This window comes from Excalfactoria chinensis, chromosome 3 (assembly GCF_039878825.1).
Source record: "Excalfactoria chinensis isolate bCotChi1 chromosome 3, bCotChi1.hap2, whole genome shotgun sequence".
NCBI classification, from domain to species: Eukaryota; Metazoa; Chordata; class Aves; order Galliformes; family Phasianidae; genus Excalfactoria; species Excalfactoria chinensis.
In genome coordinates, this window is record NC_092827.1 from 76,100,437 (window position 1) to 76,121,992 (window position 21,556).

A 21,556-nucleotide genomic window follows, 5' to 3' on the forward strand; every position below is an offset into this window, starting at 1 on the left:
TCCCGCCCTTATCACCTGAGGGGAGAGAGTAGTATGAAGAGAAGGGCTGGTGGTGTTTTGAGGTTCTCCTGACTCTTCAGTTGATCTATAACCGATAGCAAAGTTCATCCAGTGAGTTTCCTCAAATGCTTATTAGCTGAAAATAGATGTGTGTTGATACCATTTGTTTGTACCAGTGGTCTACAGTGCTCATGCAAAACATTGTGTACGTTTTTGGTTTTTTTTAAGTTTCTAGCTAAAATGTGATGTAAAATATAAATTGTGACCTTAATGCAGTATACAACAAAATGTGAAATGAACTGCGATCATCCTGTCTCAGGAGGTCTTTCATCACCTTCCTCTTGTTTGCTTCTTGATACAATCCAGTTTGCAAGCAAATGCCTTGCAAGGGACTACACTTCCTATTTTTCATGTTCTTCAGGTGCTATCACCATCTCTCTAGTTTGTAGAATGGGTTACCAGACCAGAAAATTAATGGAAATCCCTTTCTGTGGCAGTTCTACATCTGCAACTCCAAGACTTTTCTGAAGAAATCAGAATGAAGGCAGGGCTTCTGACTTGCTGTGCTCAATGCCAAGCAATGAAAACTGGGTCATCCCAGTTATTTATCCCAGCAAATTGAGTAAGAATGCTAACCGGAAGATAACTATTCTTCTCTTGCTGCATTATGCTATATAATGTTCTCCAGAAGCAGAGTGATTTTCAGCTTGTCCAAAAGCTTAGAAATAAGATCCAAACAAAATATTTACTGCCATCCAGTCTGAAGATAATTTCCTTATGAGGAAAAAGGAACACTGCTAAACACTGTGATGTAGAAATGTCACATTTTTATATAGAGAATTTTATCCCAATGGAAGGGGTTTGGCTATGACAGCCTGACAGGAGAGTTTATTCAATGTCTTAAATTAAACACAGTTTCCTCCATTTGTCTCACGTGAAGGGGAAAACTGAAGGGCTGACTGTTTCAATGGGATATAAACCAACCATTGGTAGGAGCAAAGTGCTGGCTCACCATGGTCAAAGATACAAGGAGACAGAGAGGGCTAATGCTGGTCAAGAGCTTCACCATGTCATTTGACTTTCAGTGACAATATTTAAGCAGCACTGTGGATTTTGTTCTGATAAAGGCAGCCAACATGGTGATTGTTCAAATAGCATTAGGTACTCCACTTGCTTCTCTCATCTTCAGACAAGCTCTGTCCCTAATAGTAATTTAAGTGACACATAATTTAACGCAAAGAAGGAAAACAGTTGCTTTCATAAATAATTGTTTTTTTGGGTAGAGTGAATCCTCTCTATCTCCAAGAAATTTTCTTTGCCTTCAGAGTATTTTCTAGAACCATCAGCAATGCAGACCATTTTGTCCAAAGGAGACAAATAAAGTTTGTGCCAACTTGGGTTGAAGCCCATTGTCTCTTTCCAAGTTTGGAAATCTGACATATTTTTGATTTCTTACAGATAATTTCTGAATGTGTTTATTTCATCAAGCCCTTCTATTCTGGGGTAAAATAAAAAATAACCCTGAGTCCTATGTCTGCGTACAAAAGAAAAGAAAATGACTTGCTTTCTGCAAGTAATTTCAGCCATGGTCTGTGTTTTGTCAGCACTGCAGAGGGTGGTCCAGCTTAGATAGAAGCAGACATTTCTAAGGAATGGAACGGGATGTCACCGACCATTAAAGAATGGATATTTTCCTTTTGAATTAAAATTAAACCTGTGTTCACAAGTTGGGTGCTGGGTGGAAGCAGAGAAGTAGCATATTTTAGATTAGAAACGTATGTCCTCATTGATTATGGTCTCTAAATACTTTATAGCTCTGATCTCAAAGAAATGGTACTCCAGCATATGAACTCCTTTGGGACTAGACATTGTAGGTGTTCTGTAAGACATCCTTTTTTATTTTATTTTTATTTTTTATACAAATTTGTGCTCTGCTTTTTGTTATTGTTTGGAAAATGGAGTATGTTTTGCTTTTTTCTTATTTACTATAACACATTATTACTTTCTGCTTCCAGCAACAAAGCAACTTTCTTGGTCCTTTGGGAGTTTTTTGGTCCATTGGATGCTAAGAGATGTATATCTGCTCCAGAGCTTTACTTGTGCAAATACCTTATGAAGGCTGAGGCTATTCCAGTGGAACAATGTTAAAAGTCATAGAAATCGAGATGGAAAAAGCTAGTAGGTCACGCAGTTCCCACACGGGCCCCCCAGACCAGTACAGGTTTGTTTCCAATGGTACATTTTTGGTGCTTTCCAGAAGGGGTCACTGCAGGTCAGCGTTCACTTCGTCCAACAGCCTGTCTCCGTTCCCCCTTGAAAAACTGGGAAACATTCTCGATCTGAGTATGTTGCAAAATGTCTAGAATTTTTATGATAGCATGTAAGTTGATGCCGAGTGATCAGAAGTGGAATAAATCCGTTCAAGTACAACTGAACAAGTAAGATTGTAAATGAGGAAATTTAGTGAGCTCTTCAAAATGGCTTGTTAGCCACGCATGCTTATTAATTGCTACAGATTCTCAAGACTGCAGCCACCCAGCTGTAAGGAGTAAGACAGATTTGTCAGATTTGAAAGGTTTGTCCTTTCAGGTAGTTAATACTTAGAAATATCACATTTTATAGTTAGATAAAAATAGCACAAATAATTCAAATGAAACTGATTGGAAAAACCAAACTAAACAAAACAAACAGAAACAAAACAAAAGCCCAGAAAACCCAAGAACCTGCAAAAGTTCTCCCCTCCCCTTAAGTGTGAACAAAAGAAAGGAATAATGAACACTCGTGTCACACCAAGACTTCATCATTGCTCAACCATTCAGAGCCACTGGGATACAAGGACCTCTCTGAAGATTGTCCAGTGTCACAGCCTGTTAGAGATCAGAGACTGCCGTGGGGTTCATCTCTTGCATGTGAATCAGGTGTCCTGATTGAGAGTAGCCAAATCCTTGTCAGCCTGCATTCCACAAACAAACAGCTAACCCCCATTTCTTGTGTCCATGTACTGGGAACTACCTTCTGAAATGGACTTGAGAAGGTAGGAGAGAATGATATTGGGACAGAAATTTGAAGTGTGGAGGGGGATGAAAAGTTGGTTGGAAAGAAGGAAAAACTGCAAAGAGAGAAAGAACATAGAGCAAAGTGATGGTACTCCAGCAGGAAAGTGAGCAACTCACTTGGAAATAATGTGTTTATATTTTCAAGGTTTCCACCTTTTCCCAGCGGATATAGTTATTTTTCAAAGCAAAATAACCAAGAAATAATTTTATTATGTTTCCTTCCAATATTTCAGGCTTAGCGTAAACAAAAAAATCCACCGGGAAAAAGAGTCCAACTTCTGCCAATAACACTTCAGTTCTGTTTCTTCCACTACCTGCCTCTCTCCTCATATGTTTTAGATGCTTCTGTTTTTATATCCAGTATCTGAGGCATTACTGATACCAGTTGAAATACGTTGGTGAAGACATTTGTTAGAGGGAAAAACCTTTAGGCTCACTGAAGTTCACTTCTGATACAGAAATGGTAAGTTCTGAGAATTTCAGTGTTTAAAAAGTATCAGTGGCTTTTGACATTTTGGGAATGTTCCATATAGGCAAGCAAGTCAATGTGATGGAAAACAACCGAGCTGCCTGCAATGAGATTTCATCTCTGGAAATTAATATTTGGGTTGCATGGAAGAATCAGAAGAAAAACTCTTCAACGACACCATAGACATCAGACCGGCAACAGCCCAAAGCTTTCATTTTTCCAGATGTTGTGCAGGCTTTTTTTTTCCCAGGCCAGGTGAAGGAGGGCCTTCAGAAAAACACCATGAAAAATACTGAATTTGTTAAGGCAAGGCTGGCATAAAGACCACTTCTATATTGAATCCTCAGATACCTGAAATGCAAGCAAATCCGAATTTGCATTAAATGAAGACGGAAGGTTTATCAGAGCCCTAAAACAATGCTTCTGTCTTCAGACATTTCCAGACAGAACTGTAACAAATGCTAAGTTTGATTTCAACAGTAGACATGTTTGTACATGGTGAGGATGAGCCTTAGAAGACCAGGAGCTCTCTGGTTCATTCATACGAGAACAGCCCTGTAGTAGTCTTTTACTGGGGACTCTTGAAAGCCTGAACCAGCTGTCTGCATCTGTATTTTGTGCTGTTGGCTGTAGCCTGTGTAGCCTTGACTCAGTTTCTCCCTTGTTGTGGCTAAAGCCTGAGGCTCACCAGGGAGCCCTTGGGACAGCGTAGGCAAAACAAGTGATGCCCAAACTTTCAGCAAACTGATGTGTTGCTGTAGCAGCTGCTTCATTCAGAGTTTACTGTGGACTCATGTATGCTTCGTATTCCCAGCACATGCTCCTGAGCGCAGGAGGATCCACAAGCACAAGTTCTGATCACTCTGGTTAAAATTTACATGAAGCTGCCTAGGGCAGGCTCTGCAGCCTGTTTCAGTCAGGAGTCAAACACCTAGGTTTCTTTTGTTGGATTTTTGTTTTGTTTTGTTTTTCATTTCTTTTTTGTAAATAAGAGTCAGGACTGAAATTGATTGCAATAGAGAGTGCTAACTAGATCTATACTTTGTGAGTTGAGGCTCTGCCAGAATGACAAACTTTCAAGTCCTCCTCTTGCTTTTCTTCCTGTATTTAGCTCCATGAGTTTGGAACGGGGGAAGCCCATGTTGTGCTCTGATCTTGGACCATGATGGGACGTGATGGAGAGATCTCCAGCAGGGTTTTCCTCTTATGGCTCCTCCAGCCAGATGGCTTCAATCTACTGACCAATTCTCTGTGCTTTGTGTGAGGTCTGTATGCAATTTAGATGGAGCCTGTTCTCAGCTAGTTTTGCCTTTTCTTTGCCCCCCCTCCCCCACATGCACATCACATTCCCAACTGACCCTTTTCGTGCTCCCCTTTTTCTCTAGCCATTAGGAGAAATTTTGCTGGCACCATATAACAAATATATCAGCTGGATTTGCCTGAAAGCCCTTTGCTTCTGGAGGCTTTCAGTCATCAAACTCCTCTGAATATTGCTGAGAAGAGCTCTCTTTTAGGCAACTATGCTGTTGATGTGGTTCCCAGGCTGGTATTTGTGATGCTGCTGTTTTCCAGCTGGTAAAAGGTTTAGAATGTGGCACCACTTGTCCACACCTATGATTGCTGCCACTCTGAGTCCTGACAGATTCGTCTTATCAAGATGAGTCAGTTATCTGAATCTTTGCACTCTGCAAACCTGGACAGAACGTGTTTTGCTCTATAGTTTTTTTTTGTTTGTTTGTTTTTGTTTTTCTGTTTGTTTGTGTGTGTGTTTTCTGACACTGTTCAGCAAAGTCTCAAATGTGACAAAAAAAAAGCAGAGACTGCCCTTCATACTGCATTTTTATGGCTTACACGAAAAGTAGAAAGCAATAGAAGACAGCCTTTCCCGAAGACAGAAAACAACAGAAGAATGATAATGACAAGACAGTAGGACATCTCTTGTTTGTTTTGTTTACACCAACAGCAAATTTGCTTCCTGGATTGGTATGTTGGAAGAAAAGATCAGATGAGCTGAAGTGGAGTTTTAGGTGATGACTGTTGATCTATTAAAAACAGTTTTGCTTCATCCTTAGTTCTGCTTTTGCATTTTGTTGCATTACTTGAGTATCAGGGGGAATTTGTTGCTTTTGTTAATCAGTAGCTTGGAAGGGGGTTGGAGGCTGATGGAAAATAATAGCTGTCCTTTCTGCCAGCCAGGTGAAAATACAGCATGCTCCCTGCATTTATGGCTTCTTAAAAAGAATCACAGTCAGCTGGATACTTCAGTGTTTAGAGACAACAAGAAGGGAAAGGCCCCTGTGGAAAGAGGGGAGTGGAGGTATTTCTGTGATGCTTTACCTGGTACTTGGGACCACACGGACTCACACTGGCCTCTGTTATGTTGCACAACTTAAAGAGCTATTCCACTGATCTGGATTTCTGAAGTTATCACCAGGCAGCATTTCTCTTTGTACTGTGTTTGTATTTTATTTGTCAGTTCTTTCTGAATGACGTTCAGTGTGTGCTTGTGTGAATGTTAATGACAAACAATTCCCATTTTCATAGCTGAGTTATGGAAGAAATCTCCCCTCCTGACCCTGAAGATACTTGTTTCTGGTAACCTGCAGACCTAGTATATAAACAAGAAGGACTCTGCCTTCTTTCCTCCACAAAACAGCAAGACAAGATGAAACTGTTAACTGTAATGTCACTGTGTGAATCAGAGAAGAATATTAGCTTGGCATACAATGAGCAAGCTGAGACAGTGCTTGGTAGAGATGAAAGTGAGATACCAGCGGCTGGAGTTTAATTGGATTTTCATGAAGCATACTGTCCTTCACAATTTGGCTGGTGTTTGATAGCGTCTTTTTGTGAGTCTGGTAAGACAATGAAGCTTCAAACCATTGCTTTGCAACTAGAAAAACGAACCTGAGAGATGTTCAGAAGAGGACTAGGCCTCTTTGTCTCTTTTACTGAGAAGAAGCAATTCAGCAGTGAGGGAATGAGTGCCTCTTGCAGCCATGCAAGTGCAGTTTAGCAGTAAATCAGCTCAGCTGCAGTCCTCACCGCATGATATTCTTTAGTTACCACTGGGGAGAATTCTGCTCATCTCCAGACAGGATTCTGACTTGAGTTAATATTTATTTCCGTTTTTACAGATGTGCTGTCCTGTGATGGATGGGGTGTGTTAACCTTCTTTTTCACACCTGGTCCGCACCTGTTTGGGATCTCATTCCCTGCCCTACTGGGCAGCAGCTCTTGAACTTTGCTGGATCCTGGATCACAAGCCAACTGAGGGTGGTGAACAACTTTGAAACTCTTGTCCAGAGGGCTTTTTGTTTTTAAAGTCAGAGAGGTTGATAGGTTTTGTTTTGTTCTTGGGTGAATATTCATTCTCTCGACAAAAACATTTCACAATAAGCTGTTCCCATTTGACAGCTCTTTGGCAGCACATGTGTGAAAAAAAGTTTTTTTTGTAGTCTCACTCCTAGTGGGGAAGAGTATTGCTGTCTCAAAAAGACACTGGTCTTTCATTGCTCTCATTGATGGTTTACTCAGAGAACTTATGGATGAAATATTCCTCAGAATCTAAACTTGCTAGGGAACATAAAAGCTGATCCCTGAGTGCACTGAAGAAGCTTGTTCTTGTCATGCCTTTTCAGTTCTTTTTGGGTAGGAAGGGGACTTTGTTCTCAAAGGCTGTGGATTCAAGAGCATGAAATTCAATACAAAACTTTTGAGACAAAAAACAAATGGCATTGTTTAGAATCCTGTTATAGCATGTTTTTTTCATTTGCACTGCAGCAGCTTTAAATAGTAGCATGTGAGCTCTGGCCAAATTTAGTTTGGTCAAGACTAAGAAGGACTGTGAGGATGTTTGGAGAGATCCATCTAAGCTTACTGAAAGGGCATCTCAATGGCAAATGAAGTTCTTTGTAGAATGATGAAAGTTAATGCATGCTTGGGAGAAAAATCATTTTCTCAGCCATCTTAAAGTGCTCTAATTGAATTCCTTCTCTTTAGGAAAAGAGTTGAGCATCACTGCTGACAGCTCAGTGAAAGCTCCAGAGAGTTTTTACAAGGATTACATAGATGTACTGGAGAGAGTCCAATAAAGGACCATGAAGATGATGAAGGAACCGAAGCATCTCCTTTATGTGGAAGAAGTGAGTAGGATGGGACTGTTCAGCCTAAAAAAAAAGAAGGCTCAGGGGGGAATTTCATCAGTGTATCGAAATTGAAATGTATAGAAATAGAAAACCCTGAAGGGGGAGTGTAAAGAGAATGGAGCCAGTCTGTTTTCAGTGGTCCCCACTGCCACAGCAAGAGGCACTGAGCGCAGACTGAAACACAGGAGGCTCTCTCTAAACATCACAAAATGTTTTTGGTTTTTTTTTTGCTAACAGAGTGAAGGAACAATAATACACGTTGCCCAGAGAGGCTGTGGAATCTTCCTCCCTGGAGATGTTCAGAAGCTGTCTGGACATAGCCCTGGTTAAATTGCTGTAGGTGGCTCTTCTTGAGCAGGGAGGTTGGACTAGATGGCCTCCAGAGGTTCCTTCCAACCTCAACCATCCTGTGATTACGTGTGCTTGCTAATATTACTGAGAGTCACAGAGCTGAGGTGTGATGTGTAGTCTAGCATAGCATTGTGGCATTTTGAGTTATTGCCCAAGGATCAAAGTCAAGTGGTGGGCAAAATGTTTGGTCCCAGGGCTGGGAGAGTAGAAGAGCTCCTGTTCGATATGAGGATCATCTGCAGAGTTTGTTATGGTGGAACAATGGAAGAATAGAGAAAAGAGGGGACTTGCCAGTCAGAAGTGAGGGATATTGCAGAGCTCAGTATTTGGAACAAGTGGTTGGTTCTAAGATATATTCTTCCTTAGATGCCACTATGTATCAATGTTTCCTGCAGTTTCCCTTTAAGAATCTGAATCCTCCTGAGCAGTAGGTGATCTTGACTACAATGGAGAGGAATAGGCTTGGGAAAGTTTTGTTAAAAGAGAACAGGTTATAAAAACAACCCTCTCTGCACGTCTTGAACCTGCCAGCATGACGTAGCCGACGACACAGCTGGAGGGGAATGTGGCAGACTTCTCAGCCCTGAAGCAGAGCAGCGTACACAGCCTACAAGTGTTACTGTCCCAGTGTGGGCTTGGGGGAGCTGTGCCTGCCTTTTGCCAGGTAGGCCATGCATGGCAGTCAGATGCTTAAGTGGCCATAAGCATTTAATCAAAGGGATTGCTTTGAATCCCCATTTCGCCAACGGCTTGAGAAGGGTGAGGAAAGTGCATGTGATTCTGCAAGTGCTGCTGGGCTCATCTCCAAAGGGTTCTGAGTGTCCTCTTCGGGACTATATTATCGACCCTTTGTGAGAGAAATAGCTCTTTGTAAGGACAGGCTGCAGCATGAAGTTGTGCTGGTCTCCAGTTCTGGGAGAACAAGAAAGAAAGTGGCCTAGGGGCTAAGGAAGCTTGTGTCACTGAGGCCTGGGATACCAGTCTGCCCAGGATCTCTTGATGATCTCTTGATGACCATTCAGAGTCAGTAACCCCAGAGCAGAGATTTTGCTGCAGACATTCTTCTCCAGACAAACTGACCATGTTGATTCATGTTGGCTTTCATTGGAACATACTCTTTAGTGGAGTCTGTTGTGTTGGGACAAGAGGGAATGGTTGCAAACTGAAAGAGGGGTTATTTAGATAGAACATAAGGGATTTTTTTACAGTAAGGGTGGTGAAGCACTGACACAGGTTGCCAAGAGATGTGGTGGATTCTTTGTTCCTGGAGATATCCAGGGTTGGGCTGCATGGGGCTCTGAGCACCCTGATCTAGCTGTAGGTGTTCCTGTTCATTGCAGGGTAGTGCATTTGAGTTCCTTCCGACTCAAATGATTCCATGATTCTATGATCTTCAGAGATAAGGCAGAAAACTAATTCCTCTCCTTGTCCGCAGAACTGTGTATTTGTAAAAGTGCCATATAATAGCATGACATGCTAATGTATGTAGTTCTGTGTTGTGGCATATTCAGCTGTGTGTAGCCATGCATTAACACAGGTGAGCATACAGTGCTATGTGTGTATCTGTCAAAGCAGCTCACCCTTTCTTCCAGGATTATTTTGCTTACTTACTGTTTCCTGGGTTGATAAATCTTGATTATAGCATAAAGTTTCTTGGGATGTTTTGAGACTGTCCTGCTTCAAATGCAGCATCTTATCCATGTTCTTAGATGACTACCCGAAGATTCAGGACACCTGTGTTCGGTTTTGTGCTTTGCCACAGACTTGTTATATGGCCTTGGTAAGCCATCAACTTTTTTTCCAGCATGTTTTTCTTTGATCACATTATACATTTTTAGAAGCAAAAGTCAAGCTCCAGCATAATAGCAAGAATAAGCTTTTGCATGCTGGCCACTCATGAAGTATGGAGCACCTGCATATAATATATGTGGCTCTGCTTGAGAAATAGTAGTTTAGAGTAGTTACCAAACGATCGGAAGTATTGCTACATTGGCAGAGCCACCTAGTGGGAATATGGTCTGTACATCTCATGGAGTCTTCTGCTGGACTTAGCACTGTTTATTGTATTCTCTCTTCCCTGCACTGGGCTCTTGCCTTTGCTTATGCAGTGACAAAAAAGAAGACAGTATATGGTTGCATCAGTTTAAATGCACCTGCATGAGTTTTTGTGCTGGCATGGGTACATCAGCAGCCCTCTAGCCCTTGGCTGGATGAGCTTAGCAATGTGGGACAAACCTTAGTCTTTGAGTGCCTTGAGGACTTAACCAGTTATGGGGTGTAATTTTGCCTGTCTTCCTTGCTGGTCTGTATGAACACATTAAAATGAAGTATTGCACAAGCAAGAGCGGAAAGGACCAGTGACAAAATCTAACAGATAAAGTACCATTCTACCAAGATTTCCTAAGATGTTCACTGTACCATTCAGACAAGATTTCATAAGATGTTCAGCCTCTGTGTATGACTTGAAATGTGCGCCTAATAAATGGGAAGGAAAATGTACAAGGGATGGAGAGTCCTTCAAATTCTAAATATCCTTTGCTGTGCTACTGAAGATATCTATATTTGTCTACAAGGAAAAACAATGTAAAACATCTGAGTTACAGAGAGTAACAAGAAATTATTAACCTTGTGCCATAATAATTTTCTGGTGGTGTGTGAGGATAGTTTTGGGAACAGTTTTCATTTTCAGTTTCTTGAATTGATATATCTGTCTGCTCACTTACATCCCTACCTCTACTGGGCATGCACAAGGTGCTGCTGAAGAATACAGACACTGAGTGAGATTTTGAGATAGATTCTTACTGGCATGTGAGCTCTGGCCTGGCACAGGCAGCTGGTGGAGATCATCAGGAAGCCATGTGCTTTTGTAACATGGGACAGTCATGGTGTGAGTTAGAGGATGCTAAGGTCATTTTTTCTCTTGCTCCTGGTGGATAAATTTGATGGACTCTTAATCTGATGAAAAATCAGATAATAAAATAGAATTCTACTGAAAGCACTGCAACTGTTGAGACATGTTTCCCACTATGAAAATCTCCACTGTCCCTTTGCACCAACAAATGCTCAGGTGGTGTGCACTGGGTTTTGCAAAATGGCAGGGATGGAAAAAAAGGCAGATGAATGGTGTCTTGTCTCAAGGCCATTTCCACTAGCCCAGGAATTTTTCCATACTGTCTCACTCCCTCTGTTCTTATAAATGGCAGAGAGAAAATGGACTGTAGCTCCCAATTCATGTAGTTGTTGTTTTTGTAGTATACAGTGACATAGAGACCAAATGCTCTGTAAAGGGCATATTACCCTTTAACACAAAGATTTCAGTCTATACCCCAGTACAGCTCTGCCTCTGTCTTCTAATGGGAGGCCACAGCACGGGGAAACGCATCCTGGGAAGGCAGAACAACGGGGTGGGAATTAGATGCAGAGGCGAGTGACTCGATACTAATAGCCAGATAGGCTCTGACAGCCTCACACCAACGGGCCACTCTTCTCTACAGGGAGTTTACGAGGCCTTGGCTTGTGTGGCCACCTCCACTTACGAACGAAAATCAAAACCAGATTGGTGTACCCCTCCCAACAGCAGCTGCCTGTTTTTTTGCATAAATCGTGCTCCCTGCCCCTCTCCAGGGGAGCTCCATAAAATAAATGGATTCATTACATGCGGATTTCCTTTTCCTTCTTCTCTGTAGAAACAAAGAGCCTATTAGATACAATATGGAAATGCACATATACATGCACACATGTGCAGACAACATGAAAATGTGCACGTGCACATGTAGTGCATAAGCTCCCTCGCTCTCCCATCTCTCTCCCATCTCAGTGCCATAAAATACTTGCAGAAAGCCCCTTCTTCTTTATGTGCGTAACTCTGCCAAACACACAGGCATGTATTCATTCACACAGTTCTGTAGCTGAAATTTTGAACTAGAAAGGACAGAAAAGCCCACGCAAGTTGCCTCCTCCCCAAAGGTGCAGGGTTTTGTATCTGAGCTAAAGCCTCCCTTAGTGGCCAGCAGAGTTTTCACCAAGGAGCAGAAGGGCCCCATCTTTCTCAGAGCTGGGCTCGCAACAGGATAACCAGGGAGCTGGGGGGTGCCAGCCTGGCCCCTTCAACTGCAGTAAAAGAGGGTGCTTTGTGTCTGAGAAAAGGCAGAAGGACAAATGTAGGGAAGTGGCTGGGAGGCCTTCATTCCTCTCATCTCCAGGTGGCGGCAATACTGGCACAGGAAAGAGCTGGAAAGCACACCTTCCCTGGAAAGCTCTGCCTGTGTGCTGCACCACAGATGCAAATCTCACACACCTGTGCAGCAGACAGAGGGACAGGCTGGAAACCCCTCGCCAAGTAGGTTACACAGTTAGGAGATACCTACTTTCACCTTCCAGATGCTGCCATAAGATATTGGCTCCAGGACAAAACTGTAGTACGTGGGTATGTTCACACTGCATGCTAAAGCCAAGTTAGAGCCTAGGTTTGAGCACTGACTTGCTTCCCCTGCAAACTGTTAATGCATTCACCCTCAAGTCCAAATCCCTCCGACTTCATCTGAGAATTCTCTGGGGCTCTGAAATCCCAGCCTTCACAGGGTGCTGTACTGTACAGGCAGGAGGAAAATTACCAGAACTCTAGGGAACTCTAGGAAACTGGGCATAATCTTTGCCAGATTGTCTCCTGGTCACCCCCATTCACCTTGTTTAGGAGTCAAGAACACAGCAGAGGAGGAGAAGGGGATCTGCTGTCTGTCCCTGACACCAGGAGATGTTGTATCTTGGGAAAAGGGAGGAGAAAGGCAGTAGGGCTGGAAGGTAAGGCTCAGGGAGGATGGAAACCATGCTCCACAGTGACATTTGCTAGGCCAAAGCCTGGGCCATGCTGAGGACATGCCATTGGTGTCTGAGCTGGAGCCAGCCCTAGACAGATCTCCAGTTTGTGAGGGAAGAATCCGAACATTAAAGTCCTGTTTTCATTATTGTGGAGTCCATTTTAGCCCTCAAAAAGGAAGAGGTGGTGAAAAGCTAGGAGGGCATAGGAGCAATCTGGAGTCACCTGTTCAAATCTGAGGAGTGTGGAAAGCAATGTTGCCAGCAGCAGTTCAGATGCATGACACAAGACTCAAATCTCTCAAATCATAAATGCCTCAAGAATGTAAGAAAACAGATAGTGGTGTTTTCATCAGGCCTGAAATACTGGGCTTTGGGGTTACATTCAGGCTCCATTGGTAGCTTTTTCTGCTTTGGAGTGTAGGAACTTTCCCTTGTAAGTTGCATGTTTTTGCATAAAGTGAGTCCTTCAACCAGAGCTTTAAGAATGACAGTGACTTGAATAAGATGTCTGAGGAAGTCCAGTCCAGAAAGGTAGCAGCATGAGAGGAGACAGACCCCACAAATGAGGGATTCTGAGGAGCTGCTGAGCAGAAATCCCGCAACTGAGAAAAGTTAGCAAAAACTGAGATGTGAAGGAGCTCAAAGCATTTCATATTGCCTCAAATTCAGTATTTTAAGTCCCAAAGTTTCAGACTTCTTAAGCTGGGCCATGAAAATCTGCGATAACATTAAAATCAGGAGCTTTTGTGCTGCATTTTTCTCCTTGCTTCTTGATTTCTGAGCCTTAAGGTTGCCTTTGAATCACATTTTTTAGTTTCCCCCACAATGAAGAGGACTAGAAACTTGTCTTATGTAGAAAACGTGTTTTCACCTAATCATCTGTCATCAGGATCTGGAGCTTTAAGGAAAAACAGCAACAGCATAATGAGATCCACAACCCGTCACAAGCACTGTGCTACTTCAAATGGCTTCGCTTCACTGGGGTCTGCAAGGACTTTGTATACACAAGTATGGAGATTGCAATCTTGACCCTGGAAACTCTGGAGCCATGAAACGGCCAAACTGGATGAGCCCCCAAATCCATTTATTCCAGGAACCTGTCTCTGATGTGCTGTTGTTCTGTTGCCGTCTTTGATGTATTTGCCAGATGCTTCAGGGGAAGGTGCAAGATCTTTGCAGTAGGCAGATGTAACAGTCTTTTCCACACTTGAGATCGCTTTCTGGTTCTTAACCATTAGAGATGGGATTGAGACCAGCAATAAGAAATCTAACTTATTTTCCAAAAGTGCTGTTAGCTGTTGTTATTATGTTTCATATTTTTCTCCCCATCCACATCTTGGCCTCCCAGCTCCTTGTGTTAAGGATGGCTTAGTCCAATTGCATGTGACGTGAATGAAATTATTTACTTCAGTGAAGTTTGAAGTGGTTTCTTCTTCATCTTATGGAATATCGGTTAATCCTTTTGTGTTCAAGGGTAACAGAAACACTCAGTTGTTTTCCCCTCTGCAGGTATTTCACATGCTTGCATTAGGATGTCTCCTGCTTGCAAGAATGTGTGATGCCGGGGATTTGTGCCAGTGAAACTCCTTGCTTGAGGCTCTCATGTACTTTACCTGCTTTACTGTACAGATACTTTTTCCCTCCAGTGTTTTTCCCTCTCCACATGTAAGCATCTGTGTTACCTGATAGCTGAGGAACTCAGCTGGGACTGAGACAGCCTCTGGTCTGTTTCTTGCTGTGAACTTTTGCAGCAGCATCTGCTTCTCTTTAGACTATAAACTGTGTGCACATTTGTGCCTGAAAACCAAGATTTCAGTGGAAACCTCTACATTCTGTTGTAAAGCACAGAGTCATTTGTAGTAACTCACGGTGAAATGCACACTCATCTCACTTGACCAGTCTCATGCTCTGCTGCTCACGGGGTCGGGCGTGCTCTGTGAATTGGGTGCTCTGGTGCCCTGGTGCCTGGTCTTGGTGGTGGGCTTGGCCCCAGTGCACAGTGAGGCGGAGAGCTTGGAAAGGACTCAGACCTCCAATTCTTCATGGGAAAGCAGAGAGCGCACCATTCTCTCTAGAAACAATCCTGTCTCTGTCTCCCTCCTTTGCTCCTTATCTCCGATGACATTTGTATGCAAATAGGATCAAAGGATCAGAGATGCAAGATAGACTGCCTGAATATTCAGGCGGTGCACTTCAGAGCAACCCATCACCAGCTCACAAGAGAGTGAGAGGGAGGGATGGATGCAGGGGATCAAGCCCTGACCCTTCTCTGACAGTCACCCCTCTTTCTTACACTCAGAGGCACTTGCTGCCGTTTGTTGAACCAATAGCTCCAACTGAATGGAAAATCCAGCTGGAGATTTGCCTGTGATATCTGACACTCGTAATTCATGGTATGTTGGCCAGTTCTGCAAAGTGGAGCGGGAGCACAAACAGCCCCTCATGGCTTGCCAGCCACGTGTGGGGTTCAGTAGTCACAGCGTGTGTGGGCTCCTTAAAGACAAGAAACCTCTCCAAGCAGTGATGTGACCGTGACGAGGGTGAAGAGTGGGAGCAGGGAGGAGGGATGACTGCCCACTGTGGATCCCAGCACAGGGGCAGGTGAGGTTTGGTAACTTAGGCCCAGGATCTGGAGGGGAACTGGAGATGAGGTGCTGAGCAGCTGGCAAGGGAACCACTCTGCTGGAGGGAAGGAGGAAGAAGATTTTGCCTGTGCTTGCATGAGGCTTTTTCAGCTTCCTTCTTACCACAATCTGCCTGTGGGGACAGGGACTGCAGCTGCCACCACAGAGTTCAGCCAGGGGTTCCTCTCAGAGGACAGCTTGTGGCTTTGATCAACCATAGCCATGTGCCTCTTTCCCTGCTTGCTCCCTGGGCACAGAATCTGGCTGAGCAGAGGTGGGGGTGGACATCAGCCCTTCTGCACTTACAGTGCTGCTAAAGTAAGGGCTTGCTGTCAGGGCAAGGAGAAGGATGCTGCTTGGCTCAGCTGCCACTGTCCTGAGGTGGATGTTCAGCGCTTATTCTGCTTCCCAGAGCACACACAAGTCTCTGCACTCAGGCTGCTTGCAGTCTGTGGAGACCATCATAGAATGGCTTGGGTTGTAAGGGACCTCAAGGATTATCAAGATCCAACCCTCTTGCTGCAGGCAGGGCTGCCAACCTCCATATCTAATACTAGATTGGGAAGTCCAGGGTCTGGGCCGCATGTTGACCTTGCCTGCTCAACATGTGTACCACACCATGGCTTTGCAGATTTCAGGAGAGCACACATGGGAAATCATTCCCTGGTTGCCTTCTTTGGGCTACTGTTCCCATCAGCTCAGGCGCTTTCCAGGTGATTGCAGGCCTGGTTCCTTAGAATTCCTTCTGGCTGGGGCCACTGGTGTAGGCACAAAGTTACAGCTGTCCTGGTTTGCAGGCAGGACTTTTTCCCCAAGTGGTAGTAGTCTGAAGGTAGAGTGAGATCTGGCAGCCTTTACAGCCTATTAAAAACCAGCCTAACAAAATATGAGCGAGGGAGCAAAATGTAACAACATAAGAGAAAGAGGAGGAAACCACCAATTAGGAGCAGCCCCTGAGGGGTTGCTTTCTCAGGAGCCAGGAGGCACACTGCCAGCAGGGTTTTTGGAGTGGGATGGGGCAGGCTAGGAAGGCAGGGCCAGGGGCAGCTTCTTTACCCAGAGCCATTCTGAAGCTGGAAGGTATTGCAGGTCTGGTGCTGTTGCCTTTCAGCTGGGCAGTAAGAGGTGCTGGCAAAGGGGAAAGAGCAAGAGGAGTGCTGGGAAGCGGCAACTAGCCTGCAGCAACAAGCTAGTGGCTGGGAATTGCTTCCTCCAGAAAGCAGCTGGGAGTAGCTTGCAAAGCTCTTCTGGTATCCAGGTTTTGCACAGCATGGCAGAAGTGTGAGTTTGAATGAGGTATCCCCTGCAAAACAACTCCAAAAGTGGCTTCTTATGTGCCAGAGGAGAGAGTCCCACCAGGTATGAGTCTGTAGAAAATAAGGGCACGAGGCCTGTGCTCCATTGTTGGTACTTCCTTACAACAGTCTGGGGAAACCCAGGGGTTATACAGTTCCTGGCCTGTAGGGTTGTTGTTGCTGGCTGGGAGTCAGTTATTCTGCATTAGCAGTGGTGCAGTGTGGTTTGCAGAGGGACTGTGCTCCTGATATGGAGTGCTGAGAGCTGAACAGCAAGGATGTGGCTTGTGGACCATGTACTTCCTGCTGAAGAGGAGTGGGTGTGCAACGTAGCTTTTGTTTCATTCTGTCTTATTTTGCAGTCTTCCTGGAGATGCCCTTTTTTTAGGGCCATGCTTAAGCAGTGGGTCCTCTGGAGAGGAAGAAGCAAAATACTTGCCTGTGCCCACTGAGTGACACATCTTGCGTGCTATTTATAGGGACTGTTCGGGAGAATGTTGTCAGTGTGTGGAGAAATCTGGGCTTGTTGTGCAGATTGGGTGAAGTAGACCCAATCCTGTGTGTCCATTGGCAGGTGATACCTTTGTTCACCCTTCACCCCAGTTGTCTCCTTCTTCCCTTGCTTTGTCAGCAGCAATGGTGCTGCCCTTCATGGAACAGAACACTTGTTGCTCAGGCTGAGAAATGGTCATTCAAGCAGCAGTGAATGTACTGGCAGCTGGATGTGGAGACTGGTGATAGTCACCAGTTATGGCTGGATGAAGATGGTGGAAACCCATGGCCAAGACCATGGGTTTTCCTTCCTTGGAAGGAAGGAGCAAGATCTCTCTTATCTGTCAGCTGCCTGCATTTAGACGGTTCTAAACTACTCATACTAGTGCTTCCAGCACCCCAAAGCACCTGAAATTAGCTTTTTTTTATGGTTGCCAATGGGAACTTGGGTGATTTAGGTCCCATGTTTTCTCAGCACTGAGGTGACTCATTGACTGCCCAACTGATGTCCTGCAGAGTTCCCTTACAAGGGCGGTCAACTCCAATCACAAGAAATGAGCATCTGTGAGCCTACCTAACATCTCTTGTGATCAGAGCTGACTACCCTTGTAAAGGCACTCTACAGAAGCTCAGTGCTTTGCTTCAGCTCTTTAACAACTGAATTTATCATAGAATCACCGTGGTTGGAAAAGACCTCAAGCTACCACTAATATTTCTCCATTAAGCCATGTTTCTCAGTACAATATCTAAATGTTTCCTGAACACCTCTGGGGATGGTGACTCCTCCATTTCCCTAGACAGCCCATTCCAGCACCTGAACACTCCTTCAGAGAAGAAATTTTTCCTAGCATCCAACCTGAACCTCCTCTGGCACAACTTGAGGCCATTCTCTCTATATAAGGACCAGCTGTCCTCACTTAGCCTCATGAGCGAAAGAGAACCTGAGATGTGCCAGGCAATGAGAGCTGCAGCAATACTGAGCACAGTGGCTGCCCAGAACACTGTGGGTAATGTGGCACAGAGCATTTTGAAGATGCTGTAAGTGAGAACTGTTTAAATGTTTGCTTGGCTTGTATCAGGCACCAAGGTTTCTGTCTGTGGTATCCTGGATATTTTCCTCATCTTTCGTGGTGCTGTATGGAGTTGCTCTCCCTCTGTTGCTCTCCCTCTGTCCAAGAGAGCTGTTTCACGTAGTGTAAGTGATTCAGTATGTTTTAGGCAAGGGATCTGAGCACAGGGCTCATTTTGTCAGAGGAACCGTGGCAGTGTAATGAATGAGGCTCTCTAATCCATTTGATGCAGATCTTGAATCTGGGTCTCCCCCCATCCCTTAAGTATCTAACTTTGATCTTTATAATCTGTTAGCATTGGAAAGTTTCCACAGAAAGTTCATTTCCAGTAAGTTGATTTTTTTTTTTTATTTTTATTTTTTTTCATTTTTGGGGAATAAGTCTTACTGAGAAATACCAGATTAGATCTAGTAGAGACATGTCAGCCTTCTTTCCAGAACACAATCTGTACTAGAAATCATCTCGCACCAGCTGCATCTCATAGATAGAAATCATACCAGAAAGTTATCATTTTGCCTGCTGGTGTATGCAGGAGAAAAGCCATAGAGGAGCTTTAGTTTGATACACTGGGTAACAGAAATCAGACTATGTGATGTTTTCTGCCTGACCATCTGTATCTATTAGTAAAAATATGATGAAAAGGGAAACATGAAATGAATAGGTGCTAGAAGGATATCTTCTGAGTCATTGAAGCGTGAGGCAGACAGTTCTGGTGACTGAAGAGTTGGCACTTTCCCTTACTGAACCCAATGGCACATGCTGGTTCCAGGAGAAACTGGTCGATGTCTCTGGAAAGCTGCTCCTTGTGACACATGGTCTGTCTTTTAGATCCTGGGGACTGCAACTGCTACGATGTAATTATATTAATTAACAGTGGCAACTTTTATTCCTTCTTTTCCAATCCTTTTTAGAGTGGTGTTCTGCCATTCTGCTGTTGTGCTTCTGTAGCTGTTCCTCTCTCCTTCCCCTCTCCCCTTCTCTTACCATGTGCCTGTATGTCCCACTTGCCCGCTGTCTGGGTACATTTGGGGAAGCACCGATGTGTCTTCAGTAGAAAATATTGCTGTGGTTCATTGAAAGTGTTTCAGCATCAGACAAAACCTTATATTTAATAGCCAGTTCAACAAAAAGGCAGTCCTCTAGGCGGGAGTCTCATTTCATTTCTCTTTGCCTTTAGCAGAAGCAGCTAAAGGATTTACAGTTGGTTGCCCAATTAGCCCGGGTGTCTTGGAACAGATCTGCCAAAGTTGTGTGCACAGCATCAGTCACGGTTGTTGCACTAGTGAGCTAAAGAGAGCACTTGAGGCTTTTAAGCAGCTATGACACAGTCCTGAGAAGCAACTAACATATGGAAACCATGCAGACCGTCCCTGGCCTGCTGGCTGTTGAGGACCTCATCCCCACCGCCTCTGCCAAGCCTGGCCGTAGGAATGATGTCAGCGAGTCACTCTATGGGGTTCTGGAGAGCAATGCAATGCACCCGGTGAAGTCAGTGATGACATTTCTAGTCCTGGGGAGTTACATGGTCACGGATCACCCCCACTCCTATTCTTTTGGATGTGAATCTGGCAGCAGGACCCTTGAAGTCATGACTTTGAGCTCCCTCAAGTACAACTCATTATATCTGGGAACAGAGCCAAGGGGGATCGAAGGAGATTTCAACTGGTGTGAATCCCAGCTGCATGTCTGCTTAGCAACACAGATTTTCACAAATACGTTTTCCATGGCTCCGCTCTCTCAGAGAAGCTCCCATGCGCTGTCAGTGGGACGTGGTTGTAGGCAAGGATGTGCATGTGCATGCAAGTGTGTCTCCGAGGGCTGCAGTAACAAATTTTTGTTGTTATTGTTGCATGCAGAGTCCTCTCTGGGAGCTAAGGCCTCCTGTTGGACCACTGGCTTACTGTGGCTGAGATAGTTGTTGAAATGCTGAAGCTGTCTGCCACAGGTCTCTGCTTGTTGCCTCCCAGGAGCTGCTCCTTGCAACTGAGCAGTAGGAGCTGCAGTTGCAGCGGGCACTGTAGCAGGGCAGGCAATGAGCATCCTCTGATTTTCTAAGAGGTCACCCTGTGCCTGGTGCCCTTTATCTGCATCTGCTGAGGAGCTGTGCTGCCACATGTAAATGCTAAATGGTGAAGACCTGAGAACAGATAAAGCTTTGAGGGTAAAAACACTCAACCCACACACATTAGAGGTAACGTTATCGTAAATTCAGTTTGAGTCAAAGGTTTTTCCTGCTTCTATTGGAGATGTACCTGACCTCAGATCTACCTAGAGTTGAGCTGAGCGTGAGCTGAGGATCCTGTGCCCATTCTTTTAAGGGGCAGTGTATATGAATGAAACGAGACTTGCTTTTTGCTTTGTCCCAGACACCTCCACAGCCCCTACTGGATCAGTGGGTGGAACAAGACCTCTTCCAAAGAGTGAAGCCAAAGGTCTGGAGCAGGACTCCAGGGCTCCCCTCCCAGCTCTGGGAGTGGAATCAACCTAATGTATAAAAGCAAGCCCCAGGGGCAGGACTCCTGGAATCTTGTCCTGACAGTAGTAGTGGGGTGAATTTGGGTGGCCAGAAGTAAATATGAGAAATTGGGATTCATAGGCCTTAGCTCCAGATAGCTCCAGAGCTATCTGCAGTTTCTGATTGTGGAGGCAGAGAACGTGGGTCTGGACTTGTAAGTGTTATGGTCAAACCACCCAGAAGCTTTGTTTGACTTTGATTCTGATCTGAGTTCATTCAGCTTTTGTCTGAGGCCAGATCTGAACCCACTCCTTTCCCTTTGAAATCATTTTCCGCTGTTGGCATAAATGGGAAAAAAATGACTTCATTTTACATCCCTGAGTAAACAGATCCCACTCCATCCCCAGAAAATGAAAGCTGAGGATTCATGTTCCTCAGAACCACAGCAGATGAATCAGAGCTGGACTTTCCTTGTTTCTGAAAAGGAAAGAGGGTTGCAACAGGGCAACAGACAAGAGTCTGCTTCAGCAGAGTCAGAAGCTGAAGCCTGCGTGCTCGACCGGAGTGCAGCTGAGGAGGAGGGAGACCTCCAGCTCCGTGCCTCCGGGTAGCTCAGCTGTTGAGTCAGCTGGGTCTGGGGCTTTGTGAAGCAGCAAGGGGGCAAGGGTGAGCAAAAAGCTGAGAGCGTGCGTGTGTGAGAAAAGACGTTTCACCTCTGGCGCGTGGCCAAAGGAGCGGCTATGTTACTGCAACCCTTGGAGACATGCTTACAAGAACA

The 21,556-nt window shown here is 44.6% G+C and overlaps 1 long non-coding RNA gene across 1 annotated transcript in view; it reads left to right on the plus strand.

Moving 5' to 3' along the window:
- The first annotated feature begins 3 nt into the window (after positions 1 to 3).
- LOC140250370 (uncharacterized) overlaps positions 4 to 21,556 on the plus strand; it is a 38,727-nt gene continuing 17,174 nt past the window's right edge. The window contains exons 1-2 of the long non-coding RNA XR_011903149.1: positions 4 to 111; positions 7,528 to 7,670. This is a non-coding gene — a long non-coding RNA (uncharacterized lncRNA). The remainder of the gene's footprint in view (positions 112 to 7,527; positions 7,671 to 21,556) is intronic.